We start from the raw sequence: 20,661 nt of genomic DNA, 5'->3' as shown, positions 1-20,661 counted from the left end.
ACGTGTGCTATGATGCTGTCTTATAATTATGCACACCTCTAAAATGCCATTGAGATGCTCAGGCACGCCTGCTTTTTCACCTGCTTTCAATGGCCAGCCCCTGTTACCACCTACAAACGGCTTCCCCTGTCACTCACTGCTGGGCTGTCTATGGGCCTGATTCAGAGCTGCTAGCGAGCGCTCTCTCTGAATCAGGGAGTGTTTTTTTTCTCCAACCCGCTCACAAAGCTGTGGGTGACCACCCACAGCATGTACAAGCGGCCTGGAGTCCGTCGCGATTATCGCAACCATTGGGCTTGCGACGAGACCCTGTGGTAGGGTCTCGGCTCCCGCTAGCCCAAGTGGAGTTCCTGCTCTATTAGAGCACTACCACTACCTGTCAATAGGTCCACCTTAAAACACCAGGCATTCCTACGGGAACGCCTACATTTGCCTAACCACCCCCCCTCCCCGCCTACAAAATGGGGCGAGCTGTCACTCATCATCGACAGCTGCCCCGTCTTGTAGCAAGCCCCGGAGCAACTGAACTTCATTCGCACACCAGAGGCAGTGCATGCGCAGTGTGGGACCATCGACCCGCTTGTGAGTACTGACAGTTGCAGAACCACCACTCAGAAATAAAGGCCAATTCCTGAGACTTTCCTTGCCACTACGTGTGGTAAATGATATGTTGCCAATTTTCTGTTTTCCTGCACTAGTAGTAATCTTTAGAGATTTTTTTTCTAGTCTTTACCCCTGTGAAATCTAGATTTTTTTATTTCAGATACCCTAATTTTTTAAAGCCTCTATGCCCTTGAGCATCAGCTTTAGATGATAGTGATGGACTTCCAGCAGCTGCAGTGCTAGCATTTGCTTGCTGCTTCTGCTCTCACGGAGCTTGTATACAAACAGTGGGCTTATGCCCAGTAAAATCACAGAGCTTGTATACACACTGTGGGCTTATGCCCAGTCACGGAGCTTGTATACACACAGTGGGCTTATGCCCAGTCACAGAGCTTGTATACACACAGTGGGCTTATGTCCAGTCACGGAGCTTGTACACACACAGTGGGCTTATGCCCAGTAAAGTCAAGGAGCTTGTATACACACAGTGGGCTTATGCCCAGTCACGGAGCTTGTATACACACAGAGGACTTATGCCCAGTAAGGTCACGGAGCTTGTATATGTAACCCTGTTTGTGACTGCAGATTGGTTAAGTTTAGTGCCTCCACCCAAGCTATTTACTGTTATAATGTAGTATGGGTCCACTTGGGCAAAACCCACCTAATTACTAAATTAGTGTTGCGTTACATAGAAACATCACATACCTGCTATCTGTATAACTCTTCTCCACTGAATTCACTCTTTGAAATATCTCACCTAAGGATTATTAAGTAAATAACACCACAGTATAAGTTTCTTTTCTATATTTTGTGATAACTTTCAAACAGAGGGCCTGATTCAGAGCCAGACGCTCTGACCAGAGCGCTCGCTCTGAATCAGTGCCCTCCTACCTAAAAATGGAGCGGCCCCCTGGCCGCTCGCATAGCTGTGGGTGACCACCCACAGCATATGTGAGCGGCCAAAACGGTGCTCGCGATGGTCAAGACCATCGCGACCATCGGGCTTGCGACGAGACCCTGTGGTAGGGTCTCTGTGACTGCAAGCCCTGGAGTGATTTTTGCTCTATCAGAGCCAGACCCAGACGGTAGGTATTCCCATGGGAACGCCTCCGTCTGGCAGCCACGCCCCCAGCACGCCCACCAAAGGGGGCGTGCTGTCAGTCACCATCGACAGCACGCCCCCTTTGGTGCGAGACCCGGAGCGACAGCTTGTCTGTCGCTGTCCGAGTCTCGCGCATGCGCACGATGGAGCTTCCTCCATCGTGCGCATGCGCATTGGGGTAACATCGACCCGCTTGTGAGCGTCCTGCGCTCGCGAGCGGGTCTGAATGACCCCCACAGTTTTAGAGGTTTCGTGCTACTAACATATTGAATAACACATGTTTATGTTGCAAATATATTAGAAGAGTGGTTGTAATATAATCAACCATACTCTTTTAATATAGCAATTTATATGATACCTAGCAAATAGCTAACAGGATAAATATCCTGTATATTATTACATACAAACACTGAAAAACATCACATATGAAATTATTTTGAAAAGTCTATGAATGGGTCTATCACACAACAGACAGCCTGTGGTGTGCCTTTAGTCTCGCATCATGGAGTAATCCCAATTTGTATTTAACGGAAGGATGTCCTCTGCTATAGTTCGCTTAGACTGTGCAGTATTTAGTTTGCTATATGTTCCGTGTAGTGTTTTATATCATATCCTGAGGACAGGTGCCTTTAGTACAGTAAATGTGCTTCTCCTGTCTCAAGTCCAGAATCCCGTTTAATATTGGCAGCTATTGTAGCGAATGACCTTTTAAAGTTATTTTCTTTTGAAAACAGAACCTCAGTAATATTGCTACTACAGTCTGCTTTTTAAAGATGTCTCATGGCCCCAGGGATTAGTTAGTGTAATAATGGTAATCTAAGACAGAAGGTAATATCTCTGTAAATACAATCACTGCATAGTCTAAATTAATCCTCTCTCTCCCCAGCACTTTTCTCCATTTGGCTATTATAAAAGTTTTATAAGAGTGACTCCTTAGTGATAGCCAGATAATTCTTATTATATACTTCAGTATACTCTGCTTTCAGACTGACAGCTACCTCAGCAGTATCAGCAGGGAAGGGTGAAATGAGGGAATATATAATGTTTGCACAGCAAATTCCTGATATAGTTCTACTGTGTGGCAAAGAGGATGCAAATGCTGTGTTACTTGCAGTGTCTCTAACAGCCAGGGCCGCCATCTTGGGGGAACTGCCGGGACAAGAGTCCCGGGCCCGGACTAGAGGGGGGCCCGACCTCGCTGCCGGAATGCCAGATCTGAAGAAGGCACCTCTCTTCCATTGTTTCTGCTATGATCATCCCCCGGCCCGGCCAACAGGCTGCCGTATGGACACTCATGAAGAAGGATAGCTGGGGGCTGGCTTCGGGTGTAGAGGAGCCCTATGCACCGGAAGCCAGCTCCCAGCTATCCTTCTTCATGAGTGTCCATATGGCAGCCTGGTGGGCAGTCCATATGCAGTGGGCGGAGATGTGCTGCAATACCTGCATGTGGGATGTGCTAATGCGGGAGCCGCGCGCGAGTGCACTGCAGACTGGAAGTGGAGGCAGGTGCGGCAATGATGGATTGCTTAGCCCGCCCCTCCTTCTCCCCAACCCAACAAAGCTAGCTATCAGGGCGGTGGGTCGCACGAGTCGGGACAGCTCAGAACTGATGGGGAGCGCCAATGGAGGTGTCCCCATTCAGCACTCACAAACAGCAGCATTTTGCAGGCAGAGGACCCTGGTCTCTGCTTTCATAGGGAGCGCAGCTCTTCCTGTGCACATGCTGCACCCCCTGTGCTGATCTCCTCTGCCACCTGCTCGGCGCTGCTTCCACCAATGTGTTTGTCTAAATGTCACCCACCCAAACTGTAGTGTGACTATCTCTATGCCCCCTCCCAGGTCCCAGTTTTTGTTTCACTATGTCCCCCACCCCAGGTCCCAGTATATGTGTCATCAAGTCACCCCCCCCGAAACTCCAATGTGTATCACCATGTCATACCGCCAGGCCACAGTGTGTGTCTCTCTGACCCCCCAGGCTACAGTGAATATCTCCATGTCCCCCCCAGGCCACAGTGTGTCTCCCTGACCACCTAGGCTTCAGTGTATATCTCCATGTCCCCCCAGGCCCTGGTGTGTCTCTCTGACCACCCAGGCTTCAATGTGTGTCTCTGTCTCCCCAGGCCCAGTGTGTTTGTCACCGTGTCCCCCCAGCCCCAGTATGAATGTCACCCCCAGACCCCAATGTGTGTCACCACGTCATCCCCCCAGCCCTCAGTGTGTATGTCTCATCCAGTCACCAATATATTATATATGTCCCCCCAGGCCCCAGTATGAATGTCAACCCCCAGGCCCCAATGCATGTTACCATGTCATCCCCCCAGTCCCCAGTGTGTGTGTCTCCATGTCCAGGCCCTAATGTGTCTCTTATCATCCTTATGTGTGTCTGCCCTTTCCTTTTCCTCTTTTGCCTGTGTCATCCATTACTACTCCTAATATGTATCTCCCCCCCACACACACACTTCTACCATTTACCCACAACCACCCACCCTGTGTTTTCACAAACTGCTGTTCCTCTTGTCCTGACCTTCTCTCACCTCCCTCTTTCTTCATCCACTTCTGCCCACTTTACCCTTTACCTTCCTCATCTGTCTCTTCTGCTGCTGAAGATGATGGAGATGGCGTTCTGCTGGCATCCGGTAAGAGCGACGTGGAGACACTTGAGGATGGAAGGTACCACAATCTTCTTGCAGTGATTCTTACCTAGTGTTAAAAACTGGGAACAGTTAAAATTCAATCCTGTCGTGAGGGAGGAGGGGCATCAATATCTTTCTTGTCTCCAGTTGATTGGGACGAAGTTACGCCACTGGGGAGGGCACTGGCTTACTTGGAGAAAACAAGCCTTCCCTGTGCATTGGCCCTCTGGGAATTGTTCCTGCAGGTTCTCTGCGCTTCACCTATATATGACGTCACTTGTGATATCATATAGGGGTGGAGTGGCGCAGTGCAATACCACGCCATGGAACTCCAAGTGAGCGAAGATTGCATTGCAGAAAAGAGGACAGAAAGACCAGCCATTGAAGAAGGTAAGTAATAATGGGGGGGGGGGGGCCTACCTATTATGTCAGTCCCGGGCCCCACAATTTCTGATGGCAGCCCTGCTAACAGCTTCACTCCCTCACAAGTTAGCTAACTGAATTCCTCCTGTATAGCTGAGACCAGTGTCTGCTTCACTTCACTATCTCCCAGTGTTGTAATGCTTTGTTATTAACTGAGCTCACCACCTCCGTGTATAGCTGCTCCCAGCTGACTCCTTATGTCAGTCAGGCAAATCTCTAGCAGCTGCCTCTGCCTCCTGCCTTCTCAGCTGAGCTACTCCACTGCTGATTGGCTTACTCTGGCCACAGTCTTCCTTCAGCTGTACTGAGCTCCTGCATCACACAGCTCCCTGCTTGAACTCCACTATCTCAGTGGACAGATGCTGCTGTGGCTACTCCTCCGATCTGACGCTGATGCTGTCAGCTCAGGTATCTGCTGCTCTGCTCACACTGGCCTGACTGAGCCTATTACTCCATATCTGCTGTCACCTCAGCTCTTAAGCCAGGCAGCATGGAGGTTATCAGGTCAGTCAGCTCTGGAGGGGGATCAGGAGACTGGCAGTTACTGCTGCTGCAGTGGCATTTATAACCTTGCTGACCTGTCCATGTGCTCATTCTAGAACCATCCCTCCATGCAGTGTATGAGGTGCAGTAAATCACTTTCACTGGGGCCCATGTTTCACCCCTTCACACTGTACATATTATAATTATACACAGTCATATTAAACACATACAGATACAATACTATCTTAAAGATGTAATATACACACATATATAGCTCTATTTTATTTTACACCCTATATGGATTATCCCTCTTTCTCATACTTATTAAAGGGTGTTACATATACACACAGTGGGCTTATGCCCAGTAAGGCTACGGAGCTTGTATACACACAGTGGGCTTATGCCCAATAAGGCTACGGAGCTTGTATACACACAGTGGGCTTATTCCCAGTAAAGTCACGGAGCTTGTATACACACAGTGGGCTTAAGCCCAGTCACGGAGCTTGTATACACACAGTGGGCTTATGCCCAGTCACAGAGCTTGTATACACACTGTGGCCTTATTCCCAGTCACGGAGCTTGTATACACACTGTTGGCTTATGCCCAGTAAAGTCACAGAGCTTATATACACACTGTGGGCTTATGCCCAGTCACGGAGCTTATATACACACAGTGGACTTATGTCCAGTAAAGTTAACGAGCTTGTATACACACAGTGGCCTTATGCCCAATAAGGTCACAGAGCTTGTACACACACAGTGGGCTTATGCCCAGTCATGGAGCTAGTATACACACAGTGGGCTTATGCCCAGGAAAGTGGGCTTATGACCAGTTACGGAGTTTGTATACACAGTGGGCTTATGCCCAGTAAAGTCACAGAGTTATATGCCCAGTCACTGAACTTTTATATAGTCCAGTCACGAAGCACACACAGTGGGCTTATGCCCAGTAAAGTCTCGGAGGTTATTTATTTATATATAACAGTCAGAGGGCTAATGCCTTTGAAAGTCCAGCGGCAATAAGTTGGAAGAAGGGGAGGCAATCAGGAAGCCGACTGCCTAAATACCGGCAGCCAGGGGAGGGTTAGGTTTAGGGCTTCCGGGGGGGACTTAGGGGTAGGCACCCCCCCTGGAGGGTTAGGCTAGGGGGAGGGTTAGGGTTAGGCACCCCCGGTGAGGACTTAGGGTTAGGCACCCCCCCGGGGGACTTAGGTTTAGGCAGCGGGGAAGGGGGTGTTTAGGGTTAGGCACTTAGGGGGGAAGTTAGGGTTACTTACCTATCCATGATCGGGATTTCCAGCACTGTCGGGCTTCCGCTGCGTCGCACTCTGCTCCTGTCGGGCTGCCGCTGACGGGAATCGAACATGCGGCCGGCGGTATTTCATACCAATTCCGGAAGAAGAACTAGTACACTAACTAACTAAGTCTGTCCTCTGCTCTGTCTCACTCTCTGCGAAGTGGCACCGAGTCCCAGGCGCCATGCCTTTTATAGAGGACGAACGTCACCCGAGTCTCACGAGAATCCGACACCGGCCAGGTGATGTTCGGCCTCGAGGTGGAATCTGAGTCAGGCGGGAACACCTGAACTTGCATTCGGGTGAACTCAGATTCCACCTGTTCGGAGCTCATCTCTAAATATATATATATTTACAAACAAACTATTGCAGCTGGTCTAGGTGCTCTTCCTAATTTGATGTATAGAAGTCCCAACAGTCTAAGGCACTCAAAGACACTACAATGTAATAATCATGACACAGACACTGTCTGTTAGAAAGTCAACATTTCGGAGACTATAAACTCCTTTATCAAGACATGAAAAACAAATGACAAGTGAACATATAAATAACACCCTACACCAGCGAGCTCATTCATTCCGTTCCATCGCTCCATGGACCCCCGGTGATGTCATAGGCACGAGAGGCGGCGACGGCCGGGTAATCACTGGGGAGTGTGGTAACGGGCATGACTTTCATCACCATAGTGATCACTGTACACAAATAATGAGATGCAATGGAAGATATGAATGCCAACAGATAAACACAAATCTAGGAGAAGTATATACTATGGTCAAGGAATCTAAGTGTCAGTGAAAAGGGATGGAGCCTAAGCTCCACAACAAATATGGTGCATGGTATTAAACATGTATAAAAGTAAATGGATCTATGGACAATATCATATATATGGGGCATGATCCGGGATATATCATATTTAAATAACATATGAAGTGCTGATCTCCTAAGCCTTCAAGTAGAGACTCACAAATGGGGTAGACCTCTAATCATGCTCAGCATGGTATCAAAAAGGAACATACTAACACTGAAATGCTAAATATGTCTCACATATAGGGAAAAAACTAAATGTGGAGCAGCAATACCAGTGGCAAACGCAGGATTTTTAGGGGGGGGGGGTTTCCAAATCTCTCTCTATATATACAGACACACAATATATTATATATATATATATATATATGAGATACACCCCCATTTTTAGTTATGTTATATATATATATATATATGTGAGATACACTCCCATTTTTAGTTATGTGTATCTGTCTGTATTGTTACTCTTATGCAGTGCCCCTAATGCTGTGCCCCCAGTAGTTTTGTCCCATATGCATGGCCCCCTAAAGTGGCCCCCTTAAGTAGTGTCCCTTATGCATGGCCCCCTTAAGTAGTGTCCCTTATGCATGGCCCCTTAACTAGTGCCCATTATACATGCCCCCCCCCTCCGCTCAGTACTTACCTCACCACTACGCTCTCTCCCGCTTCGCCGCTGCTTTGTCTGGATCAGGCTCTTCACATCGCATGGATGACGTCACCCGCGCAGTGCATCACTGGGAACGCTGGCCTCTGAAGCAATCGGAGGCTTCTTTAGCCTCCGGTCTCTTCAGAGGCCAGTGTTCACAGTGCAGGGAGCCACAGAGGTCAGGGACTGTGGAGTGATTTCAGTGGGAGTGATTTTGACTCTGATAGAGCCAAAATCACTCCGGGCCTTGCGGTTGAAAACCTCAACCACAGGCTCCGGCTCGCAGTGGCGATGGTCGCGATGGTCACGACCATCAAACTGCACGCTCGTATAGGCTGTGGGTGGTGACCGACAGCTATACGAGCGTCCAGGAGGACACTCCATAATTTTGGAGGGCGGCCCTCATTCAGAGCGTGCGCTCTGCTCAGAGCATACGGCTCTGAATGAGGGCCAATGTTTCATTAAGTCCCAGTGGTTGTACAGTTTGAAGGATATAGATTTATTTTGCTTCTTTTTGCACTAGTATCTGTCCCCTATCCCCTCCTCTTTTTTTGATGCACTAAATGATTAAAAATATTGTACAAAATTACCTGCAGTCTGTGTGTATAAAGGTGTATATAAAACATAAAAGCATTCAGTGTTTAGATTTGGGTCCCATTCTCAAGATATTTCATTAAGGTATGCAAATATTCCAAAATACGGAATACTCTGATATCCAAAATACCCCTGGTCCCCAAGCATTTTGGATATGGGAGACTCAACATGTATGTATGTATGTATGTATGTATGTATGTATGTATGTATGTATGTATGTATATACACACACACACACACACATATATATATACACATTATATATATATATATATATATAGTGTGATAGCTTGGGGTAATTAGCTCGGTAGAGGGTGGATTGGTGCAGTGTTTAGCTGCTTAATGAGGGTCCACACACAGCTTTCAAGTAAATAAAACTCAATGGTGCTTTACTTCCAGCATGGAACTCAGGAAACAGAAGTAGAAAATAACAAACTACCTAGCCCTTGTTTACGGCACTGGCTCATTTCTTGAACCGTCTCTATCTAGTCTGCCAATAAAGTCTCTGCCTGCTTCTCTGCAGATATATTGCCAGCTCCAACCCGGCTTGACTGCCACAGCAATAAAAACACAGTCAGTCTTGTTGGCCTTCTTTGTATCCTCCAGGTATGGGCCCTGGCTTCCTCAGCCTGCAGCCCAGCTGCTTCAATGTCTCACAGTCTGAGAGGTTTACTGTCCCCCACTGCCTCCTGCAAGGTCCATTCACAGGCCTCCTGGCCCCCAATGGCTTGATTAGCTTCACTGGGCTCTGGCTGCCACAGTCCCACATAAACTGTCTCCAACAGCAGCCTGACTGGTCTACCTTCTCATCAGCCCAAACCTGAGCTCTCTCCACAAGACAGCACACAGGTGAGCCACAACTCAGTATTTCTACCCTGTGTGGGAGGATCTCTCCAACCACACACAGAATCTGCTGCTCACCAATGCCATTTCTGGTGATACTGCCACATATCCCCCTCCCCAGCTTGAAACCCCTGGGTTTAGCAACATGGGACAAGGCATTCTCATGACGATGTCATTCTTCACTCTCCTCATGAGGGAAATCCACCGCATCCACAGTCATACAAACTCTTGTGATCTCTGGGGGTCTCATCCCCAGGTTCCAGAGTTAATTTTTCTCCTTACTTTTTTCCTCACTTTATGGAACCAATGGTGGCACTTGTTTTCTTTATGCAGTACTTGAGGCTCACCCTTGGATACCACATAAGACATTAAGAACTTGAAGTAACTTTTTCCAAAGTGACATACTTCATCTTTACTCTTGCCACCTACATCAAAATCAAGAAAGTTATTTTCCTCAGAATCTTCTGATTCAGACCAAGAACAGCTTTTTCTTTGTTTATTTTTCATAGAACACAGGTTCCTGTTGCTTAAACCTCTAAAAGGCACACCTTTCAGCCAACTTCTGCTTGTCACATCTTTAACCTTCAGCCTTGAAGCCCTTTGTTGACTACTGGCATACTTCACTGACAGCTCCTCTTCTTTCAAGGGGCCAACATTATTCTGAGAGTCAGCAGCATCACAACTTCTGGACCTTGGCTTTATGTTAACCGACCATGTAGTGGCACTGCCACCCCCAGATTCAGGACTCTCATGTCTACATAAGATAGTTGAGTGTTTACTCCATTGATCCACAGGCTTTATACCATGGCTTTGATGGCTATCTGCCACTTCATTAAGGCACATATCTTTTGCATTTTCATGTGCTCCCGCTTTTTGAGCCTTGGAAATATGATGAACAATTTCATCATGTTCCACCAGCACAGGTTGAAGTTCACTCTCCACAGAGTTCTTTATTTTCAAATACTGTCTAGCTGGACTACTTGCTTCAAGCTTTATCATGCGAGACCACTCCTCTTCCCCACATACAAATTGAGCAGCATTGCAAGTTCCATCCTGCTTGCAAGTAGGCATTGTTTCACAAACATGAGTAGTATTCTTCACAAGACTCTCAGAATTAATTTTCTGCAAGGATCTGCTTCCCACAGCAAAACTGTGTGACTGAGTCACATTGTCATCACTCTGAACACATGGCAACAAGAGAGTCTCATCCTTTGAAGCCATCATTATCTCCGTAGACTTCTGTACTCATGTACCTTTGCTTCACAGGTCATGCGATCACCATCTGTATATGTCAGTTCTTTATTATCAACTTCGGACACAGTTTTGCAATCTGGACCTGTGCACCTTTTGGAGTACTTCATACCCTCAGCTATCACTGTAAACTGAAAGTCACTGCAAGGAATCTCATCCACAATCCAAGATGGACCTTTAGGGAATTTCCCAACTCTGATACTTCTGTCCCTTCTTGTACACAGGTATCGTTAATGAGGACATCTCTATGGTCCCACTGCTCATCACTCAAGACACTCTGCACCGGTAGCATATCACTCTGCATGCCAGCCTTTTCAGGATCAACCTGTAACAATTGCTGCTTATGTTTATGTACTTCTGCCACACTGGGTTCAGCGAAGACATCGGACGCCATTTTGGGACCAGAATCCAACTTTAGAATGTTATCCAACTTCTTTTCCTCTTCTGACTTTCCCACTACCATGTGGAACTTTTTCTAAGCTGCAAACATCTGCTTTTCCAGCTGGGCAATTTTTGCCAAGGCGCTTTCCAACTTGCTGTCAGATAGTAGCAGATTGCTCTCCACAACTTCAAATTCAGAAATTCTCAAGTTTTGTACAATTATTTCAGTCTCTGTCCCATTTAATTCACATTGCAACTCCAGTTCTTTGGTATTCTTCTCTACTTGGAATCTTTGCAACTGGTCCTGTGTACTTAGTAGACACTTCTCAAGACTCTCACTCTGTTCTTGCAACTTCCAAGCCCTGCCATGGGCAAGGTACAGCTCTCTCTCCAAATATTCAGTTTGCTCTGTGGCTATATGCAGGCTTTCCTCCAGAAATACATTTCTTTCTGTCAAACATTCTGAAACGGCTCTAGCTGCAGCTAAATTGATATTGGAGAGTTTGTACTTGCTCCTTACAGCTGACTACAAGACGGGCAAACTCCATCTCTTTTTCTTCATGGTCTGTTTTCCACTGAGTGCCAGTCGGCAGATACTTCTCTTTCATTTCACAAAACTTTCCAGCCAGAGAACTTTTCTCCAGTTCACAAACTTTAAGCTTTACTTTTGTGGACACAATTAAAGAGTCTTTTTCTTTTAACACCAGAGTCAGATCTGCCACTTTCACTTATGTTCACTCTGCATCATTCTGATGTCTCTGGATACATTCTTTCAATTCTTCCACTTCTTCTTGAAGTACCACACACACTTTTGCTGCAATTCAACAATATCTTTCTTTAAAATGTAATTCTTTGCTGGGAGCCCAAAATTCTCATACTTTGTAACACATTTGAATGCTTTAGACTCCTTAAGGTGTTCAGACATCGCTTCCAATTTGAGGTCTGTCTCTTTAAGAACTTCATGATTTTTTATTTCATCCTGCACAAATGCCATTTTCAAAGAGGACAATTCACTTTGTAAGGTCTTTTCAAGTTGCACATGCAAAAGCTTCTCTTTTGTAGACTTGTCCTCCAAGTCACTTATCTGGTCACAATAGTGCATTAGTGTTTCATGCCAAACTTCACACAGAGTCAAATTTTCCTATGCTGACATAATCCTCTCTTATTGGCCCTTGCACCATACACTGACCACAAACACTGACATTATTAGTCTGCTTTTTAAATGTCTCTTTGTGTGGAATAACACTTTTTACCCCATCATTTTGAAAGGATTCACCACAGAGGATTTCAAACAGCTTTGAATCACTTCCTTGTAACAGACTTTGGCCCTCATTCAGACCCGGACACAAGTGGCCGATCGTACGTTCGGCGTACGTAAAAAAAATATGTAAATTCAAGCACTCGCTCGTATTTTCGAACGCAGCCAAACATCCTCCCCAAACTCAACCGACCCCTCCTCTAACTAACGAGCGTGCCAAATAGCAAGCGTACATACCCGAAATGGCTTGAAGGGAACGCACGCACAAGTACAAACCGGAAGTGTGACTGTCAGATTTCGATTAACTGCTCGTTTATTCTGCCTACCTCCCTCAATCGTATCATGCCAATCAATATATCAATTTGCTTAATTGTTTTTTTTTTTTTTTCACAATGCAATAAACTTTAATCTTGTCCGTGTTTGTGTTTACCCGCAGAATACGTACGGCTTAAACATTCGCTTTTATTTGTCAAAATACATGTTAGACCCAATTAAACAATTGTTTTATTTGTTTTTATCCCCGCATATTTCCCGGGGTTCATTTCTTTATTTAAATTTGCTTACGCATGTCACAGCATCAAGCCTATCATAACTCTCAAGAGATTTCAGGCCCTGTCGAACACATGACTCATACACTAACCAATAGAATTGGTCCTGTTAATTACCCAAATACATTAGCCAATCAAAATTATTTTCGGGTCTTTATTAAAAATGATTTTTAACAAATACACCATTGCCATCATGAGAGCCTCGGCATTCACCAGACGCGAGCTGCTGGTGTTAACCGAGGTGATGGATAGGCGGATCACCAGCCAGCCTCCACCCATCACAAATCGCGAGAAGCGTTCCGCATTTGCGGAGGTACGTGGCCGCCTGCGTTCCTTTGGCTCACGCCGCCAGATCGGCCAGCTGGAGCGCAGGTGGTCGGACCTGCAACAGCGGACGCCCCGCTGGCTGGCATGCTTTCGCATGCAGATCGCTGAAAGTAAGTTTTTGGGACTGTGGTTTTCATGTTTATCTTTGTGGCCCTAACTGCGTGTGCATGTTTTCATGTATGTCCTATTTATTCATTGTACTCATATCTGCATGGCCATGTTTTCATGTATGTCCTATTTATTCATTGTACTCATATCTGCATGCCCATGTTTTCATGTATGTCCTATTTATTCATTGAACTCATATCTGCATGGCCCTGTTTTCCGATTTGTGTTGTCATAAATTAGTCTTTGTCTCGGTTTTGGTTGAAACTAACCACAATTTGTTTCACATCTTTTAGGGGCACAGCGAAGACTACGGCGCCATCGCCAACCAAGACAGCGCTCTCGCCCACTTTCCCCAACCCCAAGCCAACCCTCCACAACCCCAAATTCCCCTATTTCCCCCTCCTCCCCAACCTGCCCAGACCCTGTGGCGGATATTTCGGGGCTCCTTCCCCTACATCCCAATTCCCCCTCTCTTCTAACTACCCCCTCCCCGGAATCCCAAATCACCCCGCCAAGATCTTTGGGGAATGGAGGCACCTCAGAGGAGGACGAGGGAGTGGCTTCAGGAGCGGCCGTTATTTTGAACGGTATGTTTTTTTTTGCACCACAAACTGTTTGGATGTAATCATGTGTCGTTCCCTTTTTTTGTGTTTTTTGGTTGACTTTTTGAGAGTTTTCCGGTTGTCTTTACCTGTTACTGCTGATTTCACCATACACATATCACACCTGTCTGAATCTGATTTTTGGACTTGTAATTTTGGGGTAGACCATTTTGGTGGGCTTGGTTTTTTCGGTGTAATTCTGCTTTGTGCCACAAATTTTTGATTTTTGGTTAGCTTGGTTTGGCTTGTTTTTTAATGTGGTTTCATTATTGATGTATTAATCCCCACACTTTTCTAACCCACAGAGGAACAGAGGCGTATGGCTGAATTAGCCGGTTGTGTGGGCTGTATGCGGGAACACATCGGGCTGCTGGTGGTCCTTGACCATATGTCGGTCCTCCTTAGGAACCAGTTTTAGTTTTTTTTTTTGACAAAATTTAAATAAATTAATATTTTAAACTTAACGTTCTGTCTCATTCCTTGTTTCAAAATCATAGATTGTTTACACTGACATAAGTAGACTCTTCCAGGAAGGATTTGCAATTATTGTCACTAAGATTGTGTGTTGTATTTTTTTGGAAAACAGGCACAAGAAACACCTAACAGTAACAATCTCATTTCCCTTTTTTTGGTGTTGTCAAAATTATATATTACTACATTTTACATGTTCCTATTTGGGGGGCAAGCTGCTTAGGCCGATATTACGAAGCCAACTGATTGTACAGTATTCCTTTGGGTGTTGGCTTGGACCAAGAAAACATCTTACATTTTAGCTCAACTTGCGTCATTACTGGATTACCCCTTAGGCAAATGTAACGTGTGTGAACCTGGTTACACTTGCTTGTAATGGGCAAAAAAAGGAACAAAATTACACTCTCAAGACATTTATTCACAACATAACTAAAATAACAAAGTGGTCACTCACAAACAAAACACACTGTGATAATCATAAATACAACACATACAAAAAACTAAAAAAAAAAACACAAAAAAAATCAAGAACTGGTTGACAAAGGACCATGCCAACATGATTCCACAAATGTGGCGTTGCAATATGGGTTCCATAATATATTCCCAAAGTTTCCACATGAAGGTTTTTTAAGGGTAGCAGGAAGTAGTCATCGTTGGAGTCCCAAAGATTATGAAAACAAACAGAAGATGGAGAAAAAAAACCAAATAATTAGATGTTCGCAAACAAACTGTACCACATTGGGTCTAAACACTGTTGTTTTGACAATAATTACCTAAAATATCTGGCCACCACATCATCGCGTATGCCCCCCCACATACTGACCTCCGACCAACCTCGGGGGGGGGCCATCCACAGGTAAGGCATCCTCTGGCTGCATTGGGACACCACTCCTTATGGCGATGTTGTGAAATATCCCACACAGGACCACAATTTTCGAAACCATATCCGGCAAATACATGAGCTCGCCACCAGAGCGGTGGAGGCATCTGAATCGGCCTTTTAAAAGGCCGATACAGCGCTCCACCACTTGCCTGGTGGCTGTAAGTGCGGCATTAAAATTACTTTGTGGCCCTGGTGTGGGAGCCAAATAAGGAGTGAGCAGCCAGGGCGTGCAAGGGTAGCCACTGTCTCCTGTGAAAAAGAAGTGACAACATCAGGATCACTGTGTATCAAGCTTAACATTGTTATGTACTAAAGTTCTCCACTTACCCAGAAGCCACGCATCACCAGCTTGTAGGTTGGTTAATTTGTGCCATATCCCTGATTGCCGGATGACGAATGAGTCATGTGCACTTCCTCGTAATTTTGCATTTAGGGACAGGATCTGGAGGGAGGCATCACATACCACCATTACATTCAGGGAGTGATAGTGTTTCCGGTTGCGAAATATGGCCTCCAGCCGTGCTGGAGGCTGAAGTGGTATGTGAGTACCATCCACAACCCCTATGATGTGTGGGAAGCCAGCTATTTGGTAAAAATTGGCCTTGGCCACACTAAGGGCACCCATATCCAAAGGCATTTGAATAAAATGATGGAGGTGCTTGAAAAGTGCCTCCATCACTGCCCTCAGGATCCGGGAAAAGGAGGATTGGGAGATGCCCGCCACTATTCCCATCATTGTTTGAAACGATCCTGAGGCACAGAAATGTAACACCGCCATAAATTGCGTAAGTGGTGGTATTGCTGTAGGACTGTCAACTTGCCGCTCAAGATCACTCTCTATTAATGAGAGAGTGTCTATGATGATTTTTTGGAGGAAGACGTTAGCGTCTTAAAACCTCATCTTCGGGCATACCAAAAAGGGTGACACGTGTTTGAAATATCTGGGGCCTTGCACACCTACTGTGCCTACGCCTGGGACGAGATTGAGGTTGGTCGGCTTCCGGGAGCATGGCCAGAACAATCCGACCCAGATCAACCTGAAATGGCAAGATTTGAATGTAAGGCTTTTTAACCCCCCAAAAAATACGAATTTTACTTAGCTTGATGATACCATCCATTGATGCTTACATGCCGGGGTATTGTCATGATACGTGCAAACTGTAAAGAATCACAATATAAAAATACAACAATTTATGCTGGGCATTTATGTTTCAAAATTTGGTGCAAGACAAAACATAAAAGGTGAGAAACACACATTTGCCCAAAGAGCAAAACGACATTGCGCAGACTACGTCAAATTGGGGCCAAATGTAAGCAACAAATGCTAAAGGGAAAACAAACAATTTAACGGGTCTGAATAAGCAGTTAAAAATGCGCTAATTAGTTTGCAAATACCAGTCACAATAGAAACAGATAAAAATGTGCTAATTAGTTCGCAAATACAAGTCACAATAGAAACAGATAAAAATGCGCTAATTAGTTCGCAAATACAAGTTCAAAAATACGCAGCTAGAAAAACACAACATTTTAGAAACATTTCTGACTAAGAAAAACAAAAGGTTACAAGTGTAAGGTCCAACAAAGTTGCGTAAATCCAAACATGAACATTTACTAACCAAGTGAAAAAATGAACTTACCAATAGATAATATATAAGTTTCCGGATCAAAAGGTCTTTGGGGCAGAGCCAAAAAAAAACCTAACAAAGATGAAATTACGAAAAAATAACGTTAAAAAAAAAAACAGGAAAAGAAGGAGACACAAATTGAACAAAAGTTAGACTGCCAAAAACTTACCAAATAAAGAAACGCCAAAAAAAAAACCACCAGAAAAAATGCGAACGGAAAAATTAAAACAAAATTTAGCAAATAAAAACTACTCCCACCGACGCCAACTCCAAAACCCGCCAACAATCAACTCCGACCAACGTAACCTCCAACAATCAACAAACGCCACCTCGACTTGAGACGCCCCAAGCCATAAATAGTGTTTAGTTTCCCGCACAAATTAAGGAGGGATCATAGGAACGCACAATCAATGATGCGGACGAAAAATAAGGATGCATGTATAAATACGTCACTAGCCAAACCAGAAATTCTGGTGTATTTCTTGTTTTGAGCTAAGACATGGCTACAGACCAGGGAAACAATGGGCAACAGTCTGGCGGTAAGTATTTCAGGCATTTGGAAACAATGATTAATTTGACACATAATATAGTGCAAGTTGTGTAGTTTACAATTCTCAACATTTAAACAAATAGGTGAGGAGGATGACATGGAAGAGGCTGCTGGGCCCAGTATTCCGGCCAAAGCTGGCAAAAAGAAAAGGCAGCCACAATTCACAAGAAAGGAGATGGAGGTTTTGGTTCAGAAGTGAGTGGACATCCTGCCACAGGCAGACAGGAATATGAGTGCAAGCCAGAAGTGGAGAATGTGGGAGGAGGTAGCCATTGCTGTCAATAGGGTGGGTGATTATGTCCGTCTAGCCCGGGATGTCAAACGGCGGTAAGTAAACACTTGACCCCCCCTAAAACCAAAACCCATTTAAAACAAAAGGATAATGGTTCCAATTTCACCCACAGATGGGCCGACTTCAAATATCGCCTGAAGCAAAAACTTGCGGACAGGGCTAGGCATGCAAGGGGGACAGGTGGGGGTCCCACCCCTGTGTCATTGGAGTTGAATGATTTAGAAGAGCTGGCACAGGGGTGTGTGCAGGCTGTGGAGGTGTTTGGCGTGTCCAACATGGATACTGACATGCCAGACTTTGCGGCTCCTCATGTTGTCCAAAGTAAATATTGTGATGTCACCAACTCTGAAATGTTATTGTGCCAATATGTAGATTCTAATGTGAGTCTTTTCTCATTTTTCCAACAGAGACACAGGCGGATGAGTCTGCTCCAGAGGGGAGCCTTGGCCGCAGAATTTCTGCTGGCTCTGCAGGGGAGGAACCAGTACATCCGGCTGAGGACCCTGCAGAAGCCAGTCCAGGGCAATCCCCCTCGCAGGCAGTGTCCCTCCTCACAGAACTCAATTTTAAATCGGATTTCCATACGGAGATTCTGCAGAGGATGGATGCCAGTCTGGTACGGGTGGCTGAGGCCCTGGAGCAAAATGCTGTGGCCAACGTGACCATTGGTCAGGCCCTGGCGGAAAATACCAGGGCCAACATCCGCATCGCCAATGCCCTGGAGCAGCTCGTTCGCCAGCACATGGAGGAGCCGACCTCCCTTCCTGCCGGAAAATCAGGATCCTCCACCTCTGGCACAACATCAGCCAATCCTCCAAATGTGCCTAGCCCTGTGCCTAGTCCAGAGGCCACAACATCTGCCTCTGGACGGGCCAGCCCGATGACATCCCGGACCCGGTCTGGTGCCCTCCCTCCCCCAGCCAAACGGGGGAAAAATCGTTGACAGCACTGGCTACTTTTCCCACAGTCCTTCTGTGCTTGCCCCATATTCCTTTCTGGCAAAAACTTCCCTCTCCTTTATTGTGAATTGTTTTGAATTTTTAGCTTTACGTTTCCAAACACTTTTATGTTTCTACAATTATTAAATTTTTTGGAATGAACACTGCAAAAAATGTTTGTGTAAAATATGTGCATGAAATTGTTTTTTTATAGCAATAAATTTGCCAAAAATGTACGACTTTGTATTGTGACATTATTGTAAAAATGGTTTACATGTAATCCTGGCCCACAAGGCAAAAACGTGCAACACCAACATTTAACATGAGAAAAAAAAAGGGCTCTTTAAGGAACGTTTTAAAATTTACATGAGGATGCAAATTCACCAGGCAAAAGCAAAATGGCCCAAAAAACACAAACATGATGACATTATTGTTACAATAGGCCAAAAACCAAAAATTAACCCAAAAATAAACCCCCACAAATGTACGCAAATTGATTGTATAATCCTGACATTAGCAGCTATGATTTCCACCTGCGTACGGTTTTGTGCGAACCCAAAAAACTGATTTCAAAACACATACCAAGCCGGTTTTCAATCCAACACTAATTGATTTTCTGACAAGCCGTGATTAATCAATGCTACATCGTGGAGTGCCGGGACGGAGGAGAAGGCCATCGCCAATGTGGTCGAGTAATCCAGACCCTAAGCTGTGCGAGCATTTTGAAGGGAAAGAGGATCATCCAGTGACGTATGAGTTGGTACGAACACATTTGACGTTCGCATCTGATAATGTATGTACGCCTCAAAAACGCCTCGCCACGCCTGCGTTTTTCCATCTCCACCCCCGTCAACGCCCAAAAACGCCCTGTTCTGTCAATCACATTTGACATGTCACTTCCTGTACGCTATTTGACGAACGAGACAAAAAAAGCTCGCAATCTGCCATACGCACATGCGCAGTGTTACACCGACGCATGCGCGGTTACTCAACATCGGAACGCAACGAGCGTACTGCTGTTAACGAACGGCTCTTAATCAGGGCCCTTGTTCACATTCAGACTGTAAACTCCAGCCCGGGTTTCCTATTTCTCTAGATTGAGAATTAACCTTTGTAGAAGTTCCTTTGCCTTTGGAATATTTCTTTTTATTTCCCATAATTCTTGGCACAAAATACCCAGGAACAACTTGCTTTTGTTTTCACTACATCACACTTTGTCTTCAAAAGTATTTTCAACACAGCAAAACATTTTTCTCTATGTGGCACTACAATTACCAGCATGTATCAAGCAGTCTCAACAGCCTTTCAATAGGAATCTCTGCTCCCTCAGAATCACCTTGACTTAATTAGCTTGATTTCAACAGAACAAACCACACAATTCCTTTTAACCCTTCCAATGCTGAGGAAAGTGCACATTTATCTTCACAGACATATATCTCAACTGGCAATATTTCTATAAATTTGCAAGTTGCAAACTCTGTAGCATGGTTTTCAGACATGCATACTACTTTTCCATGTGGTATTTCAAAACAGATTTTTACCTTTTTCTCTTTAGCAGAAAATACACTTTTGCAAAACACTTCAATACTTCTGTTTCTGGCAAACTTTGCATCTCCCATAAGCAAACAACTCTCCAGCACTTATTTCTCTTCCTTTCCAAGGAAAAGTGCACACTTGCACTTCATAACAGGCTTATCGTCACTTCACCACGTTGACAAGCATTCCACCATGCAGGTGCAGTGAGCCTCCTTTGGCTTTCTAGGAGAGTCCAATTATGCAGTGCAATAAGCATCCATACTTCCATTTGTACTCCATATTTTCTGTACTTGCTGTAATCTACTTTTGCACAGATCTGTCTTGCATAGACCTTTCTTGCATAGAATCTTTATGCCTGCATTCTCCACCATATGTGATAACTTGGAGTAATTAGCTTGGTAGAGGGTGGATTGGTGCAATGTTTAGGTGTTTATTGAGGGTCCACACACAGCTTCCAAGTAAATA

The sequence above is a fragment of the Taudactylus pleione genome, unplaced genomic scaffold (genome assembly GCF_031769625.1).
Source record: "Taudactylus pleione unplaced genomic scaffold, aTauple2 ptg000352l, whole genome shotgun sequence".
In the NCBI taxonomy this organism is placed as follows: Eukaryota; Metazoa; Chordata; class Amphibia; order Anura; family Myobatrachidae; genus Taudactylus; species Taudactylus pleione.
The sequence above is the reverse complement of the archived record's forward strand: the minus strand, read 5'-3'. Positions refer to the sequence as shown.